Source organism: Myxine glutinosa, chromosome 4 (genome assembly GCF_964187855.1).
Source record: "Myxine glutinosa chromosome 4, kmMyxGlut1.1, whole genome shotgun sequence".
Classification (NCBI taxonomy): domain Eukaryota; kingdom Metazoa; phylum Chordata; class Myxini; order Myxiniformes; family Myxinidae; genus Myxine; species Myxine glutinosa.
In genome coordinates, this window is record NC_136264.1 from 122866109 (window position 1) to 122884711 (window position 18603).

The window sequence follows — 18603 nt, forward strand, 5'->3', positions numbered from 1 at the left end:
TGTGGGCCATAAATAAAAAACGGACACGTGTTGTGCAAGTTTTATGTCCAAATAGGCCGCCAGCAAAGAAGATGACAACAACTGGAAGAATACCAATGGCCAGCAGAGGGAGCCGAAGAGGAAGACATCACCAGGGGTTTGTTGTTTTTATTTTTATTAAGAACTGTGGTGACTGTGCACCGATTGGTGCTTGATGGTGTTTTGGTGCATTGTGGGTGCTTTCTGGTGCGTCGATGCAGAGTAGACTGTCTCCCCACCAAAAAGAACAATCACAGGTCCTGGGTTAGTTTTGTAAATAAAATAGAGTAATTGTAAATAATACTCCCCCATCGTAAATGTATAGTTTGAAGACCATTCCGCAATTCGGTTAGCTGTGGGCGTGAGTCTGTTAGGCAGGGTGCAATGGAGCAGGGGGACATACTTATTTGTGTTTTAAAACTGTCACATTCAGGGTCAGGTTAAATGTAGAGGGAACTACACCTACGTGCCACACTAAAAGTAAAAGCAATAGGCCCGGGACGTGCCCTAAGAGGAGGAGGGTGCAGTGTTGTGGATATGAGAATGGTGTTTTTTTTTTATTGTTGTAAAAATATCACCCTCCTTCCTCCAGTTGTTGTGTATAAAGGTCAAAGGGCGTCCCGCAGTTAGGTCATATACAATCACGTTAGCCAATCATAGATTTCCTCCTTGTTGGTAGTTTATTTCCTTATTCTATGTAGGTTAAGGCTGTGTCTTCCATTAATTGACACTCCATTGCACCGAATTCAGACAAGGTAGGTTCCCTGCACATTCCCCTTTCCTCGATTGCCAACTGCCTCTACTGCCAACTGCATTCGCCGCCATTGCCCATGTGCTCTAACTCGGAGAAGAAGGGCATGGCCCGCCCATCGTCATCAAGAGGTGGAGTCAAGAAGCCCCTACGACCAACCAAGAATGAGTGGGTATGGCTCAAGAGGGCGGGGTTATAAAACCCGTTGCATCAGCCCCCACCGGAGTTGCGCCAGAGACGGCAGATGAGTCGAGACGAGCCCTCGGAGAGAGAAGGGAGACGCGTCCTGAGGTGAGCCAGAGAAGCAGCTTTGAACCACCGCAGCTTTGAAATCCACCACCACCAGCTTGGAGCCACGCAGCTTTGAATCCGCCAGGGTGCACGTATCACGGCAGCCCGCACGACCGCAGCTAGGGCGTTGACGGCAGCTGCTGGACGTGCCGATCGAGGAAGGGTGGCGGCTGCTGACTCCCGGGCCGACCATGCTCCGGTTCGAGCGGAGCGTTCCTCTCCTTCCAGTCCTTCCATTCCTGCCTGCAATTTCCCCATTCGTGTGAGTTTGCTCGTAGTCTGTTTTGTGTGTCTTGTCGTGGGGTATTAATTAAGACTGAATAGGTAAGCTAGAGTTTCACTGTGTCCTTCTGGTCCGTCCCTCTTTCTGCTTAATTTTATTATCCTTCCTCCTCCTTGGTTTCTTTTGGTTGTAAATAATAGTAATAAATCATATTCGTATTTCCTACCTCTTGTCTTCTTCTTCTTCACATCCGTCGTCTTTGTCTTTTCCAAATTGAATACCTGTGGCACGGTTTGGCCAACGTTCAGAATCGGGTTAGTCTTTGTTAACGGTTCGGGCCGCGGCTGCCATCCGCTCGGCAAATTCCATCTTACCCACAGTCGCGAACGAAGCTGCTCACCGGCCTTTCCGGAGGTCGCGGTGCAGCTTCAGGGACCCCGTCGGTCAGTGACAAACGAGTGGACTAATCCCCCCTCAAAGGGGAACCATAGGCCGACGCTGGGTTCCGTAACAATATATATATACAGACTTGACATTGAATATGGAATATTTTTTTTTTCTTGACTTGGGTTTACTTTCTTAACTCAGTATATCAATCTGGTGAGTTTATTTTACACTTTGGTGATTTATTTGTTAAAAGAACCATGTCACTGATTGTCGCAGCAAGAAGTCAACAACAGGATTATATCACAGGTGGCGTGGCAAAATGTACGGACAGGTGCATCTGATGATTGGCTTCACAGTCGGGTATACAAGGGTTGTTGTGTTCTGTATTAGTGGAAAACAACTGCTGCACATCTCCAAAAGTTATTGCCGCTTCCTCTGGAGATGGTCCGTCAACTCGACAATGCTGTTTGTCATGGAGTGGTGGCTTTACGAAATTACGGCATGAAACAGCGTGCTATTGCTTGGCAGTATGGCATCACTCAAGGTCAGGTGTCAAAGATCCTGAAACGAAATGCTCAGTGGGGTGTCCCTACTCCAATACCGAGGCGAGGACGTCCCCGCAGAACCACAAGGAGGGATGATCACCAGCTGCACAGGTTAGTCCGCAATGGCCATACCAAGTCAGCTAATCGGCTTAGGGCTGAGTGGCAGCAACTGACAAATGTGCCTGTATCCAGAAGGCTAGTCAACCAACGACCTGTTCAAGCAGGCTATCGTGCCAGGCGTCCCCTGAGAAAGCCACGCCTGACCAGACAACACTGCCAGCGCCGATTGCAGTGGGCCAGAGAGCACCGTCAATGGCAGCCAGGACACTGGAACCACGTGATCTTCAGTGACGAGTCTAGATTTCTGGTCTATAGTCAAGATGGCCGCGTCCGAGTGCGCAGACAAGTGCATGAAGCCTCCAACAAAGATTGTATAGTGCCAAGAGTCCAAGCTGGAGGTGGTGGGGTGACCGCTTGGGCTGCTTTTCATGCAGGGGGCAAAACTGACCTGGTTGTTCTGAATGGAAACCTGAACCAGTTCAAGTGCAGGGCCATTCTGGAAGAAACATTGCTTCCATTTGCTGGTGCAGACTTTCGAGGAAACTTTGTCTTCCAAGATGTCAATGCATGGCCTCATCGTGCTCGCATGATCCAACACTTTCTTGCTGACCGTGGTGTAGAGCATATGGAGTGGTCTGCCATGTCCCCGGATATGAATCCGATAGAGAACTTGTGGGCAGAATTAACGCGTCAAATCGACCACTTGGACCAGCAGCCAACCTCTGTGTGTGAATTGCAGCAGGCTATTGTCACTGCATGGCAAGCGATTCCTGTCCAAACCTTGGCAAATCTCGTGAACAGCATGCCTCAATGTGTACGTGCTCTCCTGAATGCTCATGGGGGTTACACGAAGTACTGAACTGTAATTTTACTGTCCGTAATCCCAGTCGTAATTTAACTTTTGTTTTTGTTTAAAAATTTTTTGGCTAATGTGCAAAATAAAGAGATACTTCTGGAAAACGTACAGAAGTTTAACACAGTACTGTCCATGAATTGAGTTCGATATCAGTTTACATCACTTTCAAGGATCAATTTATTTGTTTTGAAATGTCAAATGTGGTTTTTGTTTCTTTTAAAGGTCACATTAACAAAACCTAGAATAATTTCAACATAATTCCAATGAACTTTTGGTTCTAAGACATCTTGAAAAGTAAGTTCACCCCCACAAAAAAAATATTCCATATTAAATGCCAAGTCTGTGTATATATATATATATATATATATATATATATATTGGTCATGAAAGTCATTTTGGTCATTGGTTATATATATATATATATATATATATATATATATATATATATATATATATATATATATATATATATATATATATATATATATTGTTGTGGATATGAGGATTGTATTTTTTTTATTGTGTTGTATTGCAGTAAATTGTTGTGAATTATTGCTTAAGTCTGGACCCTCCTGCCTCCAGTGTTGTATAAAGGTCAAAGGGCGTTCCCGTAGTTAATTCCATAAAGCATACACATTAGCCAATCATAGATTTCCCCCTGGTTGATAGTTAGATCTTTATTATGTGTATTAGGGTAAGGCCTTGTCTTCCATTAAGATGACACTCCATTGCACCAAGTGAAATAGAGTAGATTCCTTTCATTCCCCATTCCCACTCCCAAAACCTCCATTTCCCCTTTCATCATTGCCAAGCCTCGATTTGCCAATTACATCCCCTCCAAAACCACCATTGAACATGTGCTCGGGTCGGGGAAGAAAGGCGTGCCCGCCCGTCGTCATCAATGGCGGAGCCAGAGGGTCGCGCGACCAACCAGGGCCGAGGTGAGCACACCGATGGGCGTGTCCTGAAGGCCGGCGGCTTGATCGCCGGAGGCGCTATAAAAGCGCGCGCGCAAGGACGTTGTAGAGTGGAGTAGTTGCTGAGTCGTGTAAAAAGATCATCCAGAGAGAACCAACTGTAAGAGAACCAACTGCGAGAGTACATTGAGATCACCCAAGGAAACTTTGTACACAGCAACGGCTGATCAAGTGGACTGATGCTTGTTCCTGAGCTGGTGCTTTTCCGAACAGAGTCCGAGGCTGGCATGTGAGAAAAAGAACATAGAGAACATTAAGGAGATCATCATCCAGGGAAGCACAAAGCCTGTTGTAGTCCTGGCAAAGCACGCGACGTCCACAACAGCAGCAGCAGCGGGGGCCACAGCAGCAACAACACTCAACAGCCGCTTGGGGCCTGGACGGCGGTTTTGAGCAGGGCCGCGAAGGAACGGCGGCTGCCAAACGCGCCGATCGTGCTGCAGGACCCCTTGGACTTTCCTCTCCCTCCAGCCATCCACCTCCTGCCCATCCATCCTTTTGTGTACGTGAGTTTGTTCTGTTTGTTTTGTCCCTGGGTTAATTAAGTTTGTATAAGCTAGCGTTGCACTGTGTCTAATATCTTCTGTATATTATTTTCTTATCTTTCCTTCTCCTTGGTTTTTTTTAGCCTGTAAATAGCAAATAAATTATATTCGTATTTCCAACCTTTTTGTCTGCTTCTTCTTCACATCCGTGTCGCCTTAGGCTTTTCCCTATTGAATATCTGTGGCGCGATCCGGCCAACGTTCGGGAATCGGGTTAGTCGGGGTAACTGTACGACCGCGGGGCCATCCGCTCGGCAAACACAACATCCTTATCCGCGGGCTGTAACAATTGGTGTCTGGGAGTGAGATACGAGGCCCGAACCAAATTTTTAAAACATCTAAAAAATAAAATTTGGTCAAAATTTGGAGCGGCCGAAATTTGGTTTGTTTTAAAGAAAAACCTGAATTTTGAAATCGCGCCATGGCTAGTCAAGGCGATCAGATGCCGGTGGGTGAACTAGGAGAGGGGTTAGGAGTAACCCAGGATCAGAGGGAGGAGATCAATGAGGAGGTGGTTGAGGAGGTATCAGGTGCACAAAATGGCGCTCTCGCGCACGTGGTTACAGCGGCACCAAATTTTGCCGCGCCCGTGACCGTAGCAGCGGGCTTTGATGTGGGGGACTTCATGGCGCAATTCACCGAGATGCTGAGAATAGAGGGGGAGAAATTGAGTAATAAAATTGAAGCAATAACGAACGAATTGGAGGGCCAAATGGGGGTAATAAGGGATGAAAGGAGGGCTAACAGTGAGCGATTGGGAAACCAAATTGAAGCAATAACGAACGGAATGAGGGCCGATAGGGAGGAAATGGAGCAGAGGGACAGAGACCGCAGGTTGGGCGAAAGGGTCCCAGGGGTGCACGACGAGGTAACGCGGGTCGAGAAGCGATGGTTGAGCGAAGTGGAGGAAAGCGTGGGTAAAATGACGGGGGTAGAAATCGCGACACGGGGTATGGAGCAGCCGGCGACCGCTGAGGTAGAAGAGGGGGTTTTATTAAAGCCAGCGGTCGTCGAGGGGAATAAAGAAAAAGCAGTAGTGGGTACAATTAAAATTGAAGAGACGACGGAGGTAGCCCAGGAATTGCAGGAAGAAATGGAATATGTGCAAGGTCGGTGCTCAAATCGTGATGTTGGGCTCACTAACCAAATAAAGAGTTTGCAGGTGGCGAAGGAGGTGCGGAGACGAGGTGCCAAGGTGAGTGGCGATATACGTGGAAATGTATATGATGTGAGGGGAGCTTCAGTCGGCTTGGGGGTTGGTTTGGACCCGGGTGTTCGTGAGAGGCCGTTGGTGAAGTGTGCGACAGGTACGGTGTGCGAAGGAGGAGGTGTGCAAGAATGTCCGACTCTGGGGTGTGTGAGGAAAAAGTGCGCGCCAAGGAGTGAGTGTGCTGTCGAGAGTGAGTCGGTCGTAGCGCGTGTGCGAGGGAGCACATGGAAGCGCGTAGTGGGGAGTGTTACAAAGGATGTAACGGAGGCATGCACACCTGTGGTGAGTGTTACGGAGGAAGTAACGGGAGAGTGTGCGCAAGAGTGTGCGCGAGAAAGGTGTGTAACGGACAGGTGCATGAGGAAAGAGTGCGCTGTCGAGAGTAAGGGTGAGTGCGCTGTCAAGAGTGGTGGTGAAAGTAGTGAGAGTGACACGGAGCGTGAGTTGGTTGTGGCAGGTGAGAGAGGATGTACACCTGGAATGGAAGGATGCACACCTGGAATGTTAGAGCGTGTGTGGGAATGCACACTTGAGTTAGTAGTGAGGCACGTGGTTGGGTGTGCAAGTGAGAGCACACCTGTGATTGTCACAGAGGAGGTGACCGAGAAGGGGGCGCGAAGAGGTGTGTTGGTGAGGTGTGCGAACGACGAGTGTGTGCCAAGGTGTTCGGTGGTCAGGTGTGTGACCAATTCTGTGAGCGAAAGAACGAGTGCAATAACGAAGTACGCGGGGTGTACGGGCGGCGTTGGAGCACCGAGCTCGGTGAGGGTGAAAGGGGTAGCGTATGCGTGTGAGCATGCAGGTGAAGCATCGACGGTAACCGGGTTAGCGGTGAGAGTGACGGATAGCCGATGCGAGCACTCGGGGCGCGGTGTGCTTTGTTGGATGCCAGGCCCGGCGCGGATCGAAGCTGCATCGTTTCTCTTCGAAGCGTCGTTGCCGATTCGGGCTTGGCCCCGCCCCGCACGGTCGAGTCCGGGCCTTGTCGGGCGAGGCGACCGGTCCGGTTCAAGGGCGAGTGGGAGGAAGCGGAACGGTGCCTGCTCGCGGGGACGGGGTTCCGACCGGGCGAGCCTCAGTCATCGGGCCCGGGACCGCAAGGTACCGAGCCGCGATGATGCGTGGAACCTCGGCCCGAGCATGCCTCCTCCCCAGAGTCGTGAAAGCCGGACGCATCCAACTACAGGCGGCCAAACCACCCAAATTCATTGCTCGGCTTTACGAAGCCGAGTTTAATGATGTCATGACGCACCGAGGCTCAGATAAAGCGGACTGTGATGATGATAATGAGGATAGTGTTTTGGCCCAGAAATTAGAAAAACAAAATTTGATGATTAGCAAAGGATTGGCAGAGTGATGATTGGTAATGGTAGAGTGATTGGCAAATGATTGGCAAATTTTTGATTGGTTGGAATTTGGTGAGCAAAATTTATAGTGGGAGATACCCGATGTGATGGGATGGCAACTCTGCCATCTCTCACAGAGGGGGCAAAGGAGCACTAGACTTATGGGGTTTATGGCAGTGAAAACTAGCCCGGGAGGGTTAGGATATAATGATAGGGATCTAGAGAAGATGCCCTTAGGTAACGTTAAGGTTAGGTAGTGACTGATACCTGTAGTGGGGACGCAGGTAGGTTAGTGTGGATAATAATGACGTGGTATGTGCTTAGTTTAAAGGGAATACGGGGAGCACTAAGTTAGCAGGGCAACAGGTAGAGTAGATGATGCCGTGTGAGTGTTGGAGGTGTATTTAGAAGTGTATTGTGAAAAGTGTGTGAGGAACAGGTGTGATTGCACAGGTGTGCACCGACAGGTGTATGGAGAATGGTTGTGTGGAATACATGGAGTGTGGAGTATATGGAGTATTGGAATGGATGGTCGTGGAGTGAGTATGGTGGAAACTATGGAGTGGAGTGGATGGTGCGAAGGTGTGAATGGGGGAAGGATGGACCCCCATCACGAATACCCGGGGAGGGTAGTGTAAGTGTTAGGTAGAGGGTATAGGTAAATTGTGGTTGGATATTGGCATCTGTGGTGCGGGTGAAAGAATGGTATTTGGATGGGTGCATTAGCGTTGTGGAAATGGCTGGGCGTGTAGCCTGTTAGTGTGTGTAGTTGGTTTGGGCACTCCACCACTGTGAGGATGTCGGCCAGGTGAGGCCGCAGGTGGGCTCTGGGAGCCGGTAGAGTTGTTGTGGATGGGGCCCGAGGATCCGGAGGATGGACCCGGGTAGCCCAGTGCCAGAGGGCACAGAGGGGTGACAGAGCCAGGAGGGGCCTTCCCCAATTAGATAGGTAAGGGTGAGGAGCTAGGTAAGCTCGGGTGGCAACTGCAGTGGTGGAGGTGTGCAGGTGGGTAGACCTGCTGGGAGAGCTACATGACCCAACCCGGAAATTGTGCAAGGGCACCGGGAGATGAATCGGGGGAGTGAGACCCCAAATTGAGAAGCACCACAGTTTGGGCAATGGGAATTGGTTTTTAGAACCCATAGTGTAAGTTGGCCAATGGATTGGCAGGGAAAGACCCCGGGTAGTGTAAAGTGTGTTAATGTCATTTAGAAAGTAGTTAGGGTGAAAATCTCCTTGCACCATCTACATCCACTCACCTGAGGTGACGTAACTCCACACCATGCCATGTTTTGTTATTTTTATGTGCAAATGTTTTGGAAGGTGAGACGCATCATGACGTGGGTGTGACATTGTGCCTTGATGTTCCATCTCTTCCTCCTTATGAGGGTTGATGAGGAATTGGGTGATGGCAAATTTTGGATAGAGGGATTGTGGTGACGAATTTGGAATAGAGGAAATATGGGGAAGACGTGACAGTAGCGACGAATTTGTAAATGTGTAGATTTTTGTAAATATGGGGTAAGGGCAAGGGTAGTGTAGGTGACAGGGGGGGTGACGTACGGTAGGGACGAGCTTTCTCACTTCGCTCTCCGTACGCACTTCGCCTTGCATTGCCTTGTTTGATGTGTACCCTTGTGACCTTACCCCTCGCTCATCTGTCTCTCCCCCCTTTGTCTCCCACATGAGGACCTGTGCGCCACTGGGCGCCGAGGGGAGCGTGCGTGAGTCCGCCATTGTGCGCCCGGAACTCCCAGAACCAGCTGTCTACATCGATGCACCACATTATGGACCACATGTCTGTGGCTGAGCACCACTGATGGACCCCATGGGTTGGGGCAAGGCCCCTCTGCTGGAAGCGGCCATGAGGGCCCGAAATCTTGCTGGCAGACCTTGGCCACAGGGCACCGATGCCCCACAGGTGAACCATACATAGTCGGCCCCTGTGGGCCATAAATAAAAATAAATGGACACGTTGGGTGCATTTTATTTAGATACAAATAGGCCGCCAGCAAAGGAAGATGACAACACCAGGAAAATAATAATAGCCAGCAGAGGGAGCCGAAGAGCAAGAGACCACCTGCAGGGTTAGGGGTTGTTGTTTTTATTTTTATCCATGGACAGTGATGACTGTGCACCGATTGGTGCTTGAGGGTGTGTTGGTGCGTTTTTGGGTGCTTTCATGGTGCGTCGATGCAGAGCAGACTGTCTCCCCCCCAGAAAGAACAATCACAGGTCCTGGGTTAGTTTTGTAAATAAAAGCAGAGTCAGTGTAAATAATGCTCCCCACCGTCAGTGTATAGTTTGAAGACCATTCCGCAATTCGGTTAGCTGTGGGCGTGAGTCTGTTAGGTAGGGTGCAATGGAGCAGCGGGACATATGTATTTATGTTTTAAAACTGTCGCACTCAGGGTCAGGTTAAAAGTAGAGGGAACTACACCTACGTGTCACACTAAGCTAAAGTTATAGGCTCGGGACGTGCCTAAGAGGAGGAGGGTGCAGTGTTGCGGATATGAGGATTGTATTTTTTTTATTGTGTTGTATTGTAGTAAATTGTTGTGAATTATTGCTGAAGTCTGGACCCTCCTGCCTCCAGTGTTGTATAAAGGTCAAAGGGCGTTCCCGTAGTTAATTCCATAAAGCATACACGTTAGCCAATCATAGATTTCCCCCTGGTTGATAGTTAGATCTTTATTATGTGTATTAGGGTAAGGCCTTGTCTTCCATTAAGATGACACTCCATTGCACCAAGTGAAATAGAGTAGATTCCTTTCATTCCCCATTCCCACTCCCAAAACCTCCATTTCCCCTTTCATCATTGCCAAGCCTCGATTTGCCAATTACATCCCCTCCAAAACCACCATTGAACATGTGCTCGGGTCGGGGAAGAAAGGCGTGCCCGCCCGTCGTCATCAATGGCGGAGCCAGAGGGTCGCGCGACCAACCAGGGCCGAGGTGAGCACACCGATGGGCGTGTCCTGAAGGCCGGCGGCTTGATCGCCGGAGGCGCTATAAAAGCGCGCGCGCAAGGACGTTGTAGAGTGGAGTAGTTGCTGAGTCGTGTAAAAAGATCATCCAGAGAGAACCAACTGTAAAAGAACCAACTGCGAGAGTACATTGAGATCACCCAAGGAAGCTTTGTACACAGCAACGGCTGATCAAGTGGACCGATGCTTGTTCCTGAGCTGGTGCTTTTCCGAACAGAGTCCGAGGCTGGCATGTGAGAAAAAGAACATAGAGAACATTAAGGAGATCATCATCCAGGGAAGCACAAAGCCTGTTGTAGTCCTGGCAAAGCACGCGACGTCCACAGCAGCAGCAGCAGCGGCGGCCACAGCAGCAACAACACTCAACAGCCGCTTGGGGCCTGGACGGCGGTTTTGAGCAGGGCCGCGAAGGAACGGCGGCTGCCAAACGCGCCGATCGTGCTGCAGGACCCCTTGGACTTTCCTCTCCCTCCAGCCATCCACCTCCTGCCCATCCATCCTTTTGTGTACGTGAGTTTGTTCTGTTTGTTTTGTCCCTGGGTTAATTAAGTTTGTATAAGCTAGCGTTGCACTGTGTCTAATATCTTCTGTATATTATTTTCTTATCTTTCCTTCTCCTTGGTTTTTTGGAGCCTGTAAATAGCAAAGAAATTATATTCGTATTTCCAACCTTTTTGTCTGCTTCTTCTTCACATCCGTGTCGCCTTAGTCTTTTCCCTATTGAATATCTGTGGCACGATCCGGCCAACGTTCGGGAATCGGGTTAGTCGGGGTAACTGTACGACCGCGGGGCCATCCGCTCGGCAAACACAACATCCTTATCCGCGGGCCGTAACAATATATATATATATATATATATATATATATATATATATATATATATATATATATATATATATATATATATATATATATATATATAAGTTCAAAACACACCTGGTCACAACTGTGCCGCACTGACCGGGTCCTCAGTCAAGGTCCTCAGCATCATCCCGTTTCGGCCCTTCAACCTCGATACGGTCAGCTAAGGTGGGCCAGCAGGGGCACGTACACATCCACATGCAGCAACTGCATCTGGATGCGTACATACCCCCACCCCCAGCCAGTGCGAACAACAACAACAACAACAACAACACCACCACCACATCCAGAATCCACAGCACCAAACAAACATGGTGGAACACTCAAACACCCACCTTTATACCCTTCACCACACCAACAAAACACACCAGATCATTCACACACACACAGACACACCCATACACACACACATACCTACAGAACACCAACCAAACAACCACCTACACTTACATCATACACCACTCAACACACAAAAACACACACTCATGCAAAAATTAATTCATGCAAAAACACACACCCTCACCCACTCACTCATATACACAAAATAAGAAGTAATAATGGTAAAAACAAACAAAACAAAAAAAACACACACACACACACACACACACACACAACCAACCTACACCGTTCGACGTGTCTCCATAAACTTACTCCATATCCAAAATGAGCCTTTCAAGGCAACCTGGGCCACCTTGTCACACATCCTCCTTCTTTCTGTCCCACACACTCCCAGCCTAGCAAGAAATGCAGAAAAGGAATTGCCAATATACCCTCTACACCCCACCCTCAAATGGCTGACACGAAACGCGCCAACCCTTCTCCCGGCACTCTGCCTCCAGCTCACTGTACTTTCCTCTCTTCCTCTCGTGCACCTCCTCCATGTTCTCTTCCCAAGGTACCGACAACTCCCCTAAGATGACCTGTCTTGTTGCACTTGACCAAATGACAATGTCAGGCCGCAACCTTGTCACACAGATCTCCTCTGGGAATACCAATTGTGGCTTTAGGTCTGCCACCACCTGCGAATCACAAGCATCTGACAGCCCTCTTGCTTTCCACCTCCTCCTCCTCTTTCCACCTCTTTCCACTTGGCCCTCTTTGACAAACCACACCTCTCTCCCATCAGTCTCCTTCTCCACTCTTCTCTCTCTCGATGTCATCACCTCTTGTTGCACCATCTGCACCACCACCGCCAGCACCTGATCATGTCGCCACCTGTATCTTCCTGCTGCCAATGCTACTGAGCATGCACTCAGTGCATGCTGCACCGTTCCCACGCCTCCACACAAATAACATCTCTCCTCCTGCAACAACCCCCACAATCTCAAGTTTACTGGTGACGGAAGCACATCATACGTTGCCTGCAACAGGAAATTCAACAATATTGGCTCCATCCTCCAAATCTCTTGCCACTTCAATATCCTCACCCGCACACCTTCCCACTTAGTCCAAGCACCTTGCTGTGCCTGACCGACTGCTTTCACATATCTCCCCTCCTCTTCCTTTCTTCTCAACTCCCTCTCAACCATCTTCCTCCTCTCTTTCACACATGCCTTTCCCCATCGCTCATGCTCCATCCACCCCAAGCCATGCTTCCCATGCTGTACCATCCCCATGACCTCCTCCTGTTGCAACCGCTCCTCCATCTTGTCCACCTCTGCTCTTGCATTCCACTTCCGACTTCCCTTCTTCTCTGGGAGAGCATTCTTTTCCACTGCATCACTTGAATCCCGCAACATCATGAACTCCTGCACCCTCACCACCTTAAACTCCTCGGTTAATGATGTCAAGGGAAACTGGAGTTTTCCACCCTGACCATAAAAGGCAATGTTCGTCAAACAGCGTGGCACTCCCAACCACCTCCTCACAAACCCACTCACCACAACCTCCATCCTCTCTACATGCCCAATTGCAATATCAGACATCATCAATGGCCACAATACTCGTGGCATCAACCCAAACTTCAAACACCATACCTTCAACTTACCTGGCAAACCACATCCATCAATCCTCTTCAAACCTCTCAAAAGCTTGTTTCTGACCTCCTCCACTCTCCCCACATCATTCAACTCTACTGTATACCATCTTCCCAAACTCTTCACAGGGGCCTCTACCAATGATGGAACCACCTCCCCTCCCGAATCGACTAATTAGAAGGGGTGTTGGCCAGGTAGTGTGTGTGTGTATATACAGACTTGGCATTTAATATGGAATCTTTTTTTGTGGGGGTGTACTGTACTTTTCAAGATGACTTACAACCAAAAGTTCATTGGAATTATGTTGAAATTATTCTAGATTTTGTTGATGTGACCTTTAAAAGAAACAAAAACCACATTTGACATTTCGAAGCAAATAAATTGATCCTTGAAAGTGATGTAAACTGATATCGAACTCAATTCACAGACAGTACTGTGTTAAACTTCTGTGCGATTTCCAGAAGTATGTCTTTATTTTGCACATTAGCCAAAACATTTTTTTAACAAAAACAAACGTTCAATTACGACTGGGATTATGGACAGTAAAATTACAGTTCAGTACTTCATGTAACCCCCACGAGCATTCAGGAGAGCACGTACACGTTGAGGCATGCTGTTCACAAGATTTGCCAAGGTTTGGACAGGAATCGCTTGCCATGCAGTGACAACAGCCTGCTGCAATTCACGCACAGAGGTAGGCTGCAGGTCCAAGTTGTCGATTTGACGCGTTAATTATGCCCACAAGTTCTCTATCGGATTCATATCCGGGGACATGGCAGGCCACTCCATATGCTCTACACCACGGTCAGCAAGAAAGTGTTGGATCATGCGAGCACGATGAGGCCGTGCATTGTCATCTTGGAAGACAAAGTTTCCTCGAAAGGCTGCACGAACAAATGGAAGCAATGTTTCTTCCAGAATAGCCCTGTGCTTGAACTGGTTCAGGTTTCCATTCAGAACAACCAGGTCAGTTTTGTCCCCTGCATGAAAAGCAGCCCAAACGGTCACCCCACCACCTCCAGCATGGACTCTTGGCACGATACAATCTTTGTTGTAGGCTTCATGCACTTGTCTGCACACTCGGACGCGGCCATATTGACGATAGACCAGAAATCTAGACTTGTCACTGAAGATCACGGGATTCCAGTGTCCTGGCTGCCATTGACGGTGCTCTCTGGCCCACTGCAATCGGCGCTGGCGGTGTTGTCTGGTCAGGCATGGCTTTCTCAGGGGACGCCTGGCACGATAGCCTGTTTGAACCAGTCGTTGGTTGACTAGCCTTCTGGATACAGGCACATTTGTCAGTTGCTGCCACTCAGCCCGAAGCCGATTAGCTGACTTGGTACGGCCATTGCGGACTAACCGGTGCAGCTGGCGATCATCCCTGCTTGTGGTTCTGCGGGTAAGTCCTGACCTCGGTATTGGAGTAGGGACACCCCTCTGAGCATTTCGTTTCAGGATCTTTGACACCTGACCTTGAGTGATGCCATACTACCGAGCAATAGCATGCTGTTTCATGCCAGAATTTCGTAAAGCCACCACTAAATGACAAACAGCATTGTCGAGTTGACGGACCATCTCCAGGGGAAGCGGCAATAACTTTTGTGGACGTGCAGCAGTTGTTTTCCACTAATACAGAACGCAACAACCCTTATATACCCGATTGTGAAGCCAATCGTCAAATGTACCTGTCCGTACATTTTGTCACGCCACCTGTGATATAATCCTGTTATTGACTTCTTGCTGCGACAGACAATCAGTGACATGGTTCTTTTAACAAATAAATCACCGAAGCGTAAAAGAAACTCACCAGATTGATATACCGAGTTCAGAAAGTAAACCCAAGTCAAGAAAAAAAAATATTCCATATTAAATGCCAAGTCTGTATATATACACATGTCAGCCAATCCGCTGATGTGAGGATGATGTGAGGATGTGAGGTGTGATGTGCGGATGTGAGGTGAGTGAAATGGCCAGGTATGGGAGAAAGAGAAGTATAAAGGTGGGTGTTTGAGTGTGCCACCATATATATATTGTTACGAATTTGAGAATCATGTGTAATTGTTGTAAATATCACCCTCTGTAAGTGTAATGAATTCTTGTAAATATCTCAGTTTGGTGTGTAAAGGTCAAAGGTCGTCCTCCTATTTAATCCATATACATACACGTAGGCCACCATATACCCTTCTAAATAGTTATTTCCTTATTATGTGTATTAGTTTAAGGCTGTGTCTCCCATTAATTGACTCTGCATTGCACTGAATTGAAATAAGATAGATTCCCTTTCATTCCCTCAAAGCCTCTATTGCCAACTGCATTCGCCGCCATTGCCATGTGCTCTAACTCGGAGAAGAAGGTGGGAGGAGTCAACCAAGCGCCAGGAACAAGGCGTGGCTTTGCCAACGCCTCATCAAGGGGGCGGGATCGGTGAGCGCTCGCGACCAATCCAGGCCGAGGCGAGCTCAACGATGGGCATTTCTAAAACGCCGGTGGCTTGATCGCCACGCGCCTTATAAAAGGAAGTTGGGAGGGACTGCTTAGGCAGATGACCGAGGAAGCCCCCACGAGCAGATAAAAAGCGCGTAAGAGTTCACCAAAAGCAGTCCACCGAGAGTGGAGTTGAGCCCAGTGGAGGAGGAGCGGCGGCGTTGAGTGAACAAACCGCAGCTTCGGGACCACCGCAAGTGAGGCCTCCGTAGTCCAGCCCCCCTGTGACACGCAGCTTCGACCCGCTGCTATGCGGGAACCGATTGCTGTGGGATCGGTGGCCATCGAGGTCGAGCCCGACGTCCCGTGCGGGAGCAAGCTCCAACCTGAACCTTCTTCCCCTTCCAGCCATTCGTGCCATTCATCCCTATCTTCATTCCCCATTCGTGTAAGTCTGATTGTCGTCTGTTTTGTGTGTCTTGTCCTGGGGTATAAGTAAGTTTGTATAGGTAAGCTAGAATTGCTCTGTGTCCTTCTGGTCCTTCCATCCTTCTGTCTTTATTTTCGTATCTTTCCTTCTCCTTGGTTACTTTTGATTGTGTACATAAGAGTTAGTAATAAATTATATTTGTTCTTCCTACCTTGCCTTTCTTTCCTTTACATCCATTTTGTCTTAGTGATTTCCCCATTGGATACCTGTGGCACGATTTGGCCAACGTTTAAGAATCGGGTCAGTTACTTGCTAATGGTTCGTGCCGCGGCTGCTAATCCGCTCGACAATTAACATCTTGTCCTCGGTCGCGAACGGGGTTGCTCACCTGCCTCCCTGGAGGGGCTGCGCAACTTCAGGAGCGGAGATGGCCAGTGGAAATAAAAGGGGGATTAGCCCCCCCCACCTAAGGGGAGTGCAGTACTCCGGTTCCATAACAATATATATCTATATATATATTTTTTTCGCACTGGCTGGGGGTGGGGGTATGTACGCATCCAGGTGTAGTTGCTGCATGTGGATGTGTATGTGCCCCTGCTGTCCCACCTTAGCTGACCATATCGATGTTGAAGGGCCGAAACGGGATGACGCTGAGGACCTCGACTGAGGACCCGGTCAGTGCGGCACACTTGTGACCAGGTGTGTTTTGAACTTATATATATATATATATATATATATATATATATATATATATATATATATATTTTATATATATATATATATATATTTTATATATATATATATATATTTTATATATATATATATATATCTATATATATATATATATATATATATATATATATATATATATATATATATATATATATATATATATATATATATCTATATATATATATATCTCTATATATATATATATATATATATATATATATATATATATATATATATATATATATATATATATATATATATATATATATATATATATATATATATATATATAATATATATATATATATTTTTAAAATACAATACTGAATTCAGTTTTACAAAGAGGATGTCATGTGTCACGTATGTCTGATGAAAGTGGGGTTGTACAAAATAATGAAAGAATATACAAAAACACAACACAAAATACATCTGCCAAACACGTCATAGCAAGGGCCAGCAATCTCTGATTGCCCTTTCTTGTTATTACTTGTATAAATTGGTCTGGTGTTGATGTGGCGCAGACATGATGAGCCGAATTGCCTCCACCTGCGTCTAAATTCCTTGTGTATGTAACACGTTATCATTTATCAAACATTTGTAATTATATTATGCTATGAGGTTGTGAAAATTTGTACAAAATTACTTTCATTAAGGTACTGTAGCGGCTACCGCTGGGTATACACAATCGCCTTGCACCTACCGAGGACGCGGAGCGATCACCATGCCGGGCTCGCCCAGGACGCCCGGGCACGCCCAGCCTCGCCTTTCCAGGGCTCGTCCAGGACGCCCGGGCATGCCCGCTCTCGACTTGCCAGGCCTCGTCCAGGATGCCCGGGCATGTCCAGACTCGCCTTTCCAGGGTTCGCCCAGGACGCCCGGGCACGCCCAGCCTCGCCTTTCCAGGGCTCGTCCAGGACGCCCGGGCATGCCCGCTCTCGACTTGCCAGGCCTCGTCCAGGACGCCCGGGCACGTCCAGACTCGCCTTTCCAGGGTTCGCCCAGGACGCCCGGGCACGCCCGGTCTCGCCTTTCCCGGGCAAACGCTCCGGGATAATGTGTATATATATTGCTGCCCGATAAACGGGCTTTTCAGAGTACCCGAGTTGATTTGACACAAAAAAGAAACTCGGACGAATTCCAGCTTTTTGTCGCGTCCATTCTTCCGATTTACGTTGGAGCACAGCTCCTACATTGGTGACCCGACATGGACACGGCAGTTGCCCTCAAACTGCCTACCTTCTGGGAGGCTCACGTGGCGGTTGGGTTCGCCCAGGCGGACTCCCTGTTCGCCCTGCGAGGCATCACAGCCGACGACACACGCTTCCACCATGTGGTAGCAACACTCGGCTCAGCCACCGCGGCCCACGCCCTGAGCCTCCTCGAGAGCCCGCCAGCCGCTGACAAATACGACGCGATTAAAAATCTCCTCCTCGACGCTTTCGCCCTCTCATCGGCGGAATGCGCACGGCACCTGCTCGACCTGCCCGAGCTCGGCGACACGCGCCCGTCTGAGCGAATGGACTACATGCTCTCGCTGCTCGGCGAGCACTCTCCGGCTTTCCTGTTCCGGGAGCTGTTCCTCCGTCAGCTGCCTAGCCAGATACGCCTCGCCCTGGCAAGCTCTACGATCCCCGCGCCCTCGCCAGGGAAGCCGACAAGATCTCCGCGGCAGGCCAACGCATTGGAGCAGCGACCTGGAGCCCACCGCCGTCCGAAGCAATGCCCATGGCGCCCGAGCACCCGGCACGGTCGACGACCGACTACCGACGCAATTGGCGGCCGCTACGCCGCGCCGACCACCTCCAGCACGACGACCGGGGCCTCCACCTGACCAGGCGTGGTGTTATTATCATGCCAGGTTCGGACAGAAGGCCCGGAAATGCCAACCCCCGTGCACCTTCGGCAAGCCGGGAAACGGCCGGGCCGGCGTTCATTACCAGCCATGAGTGCCGGCCACACGGGCAACTTACTTTTCATCAG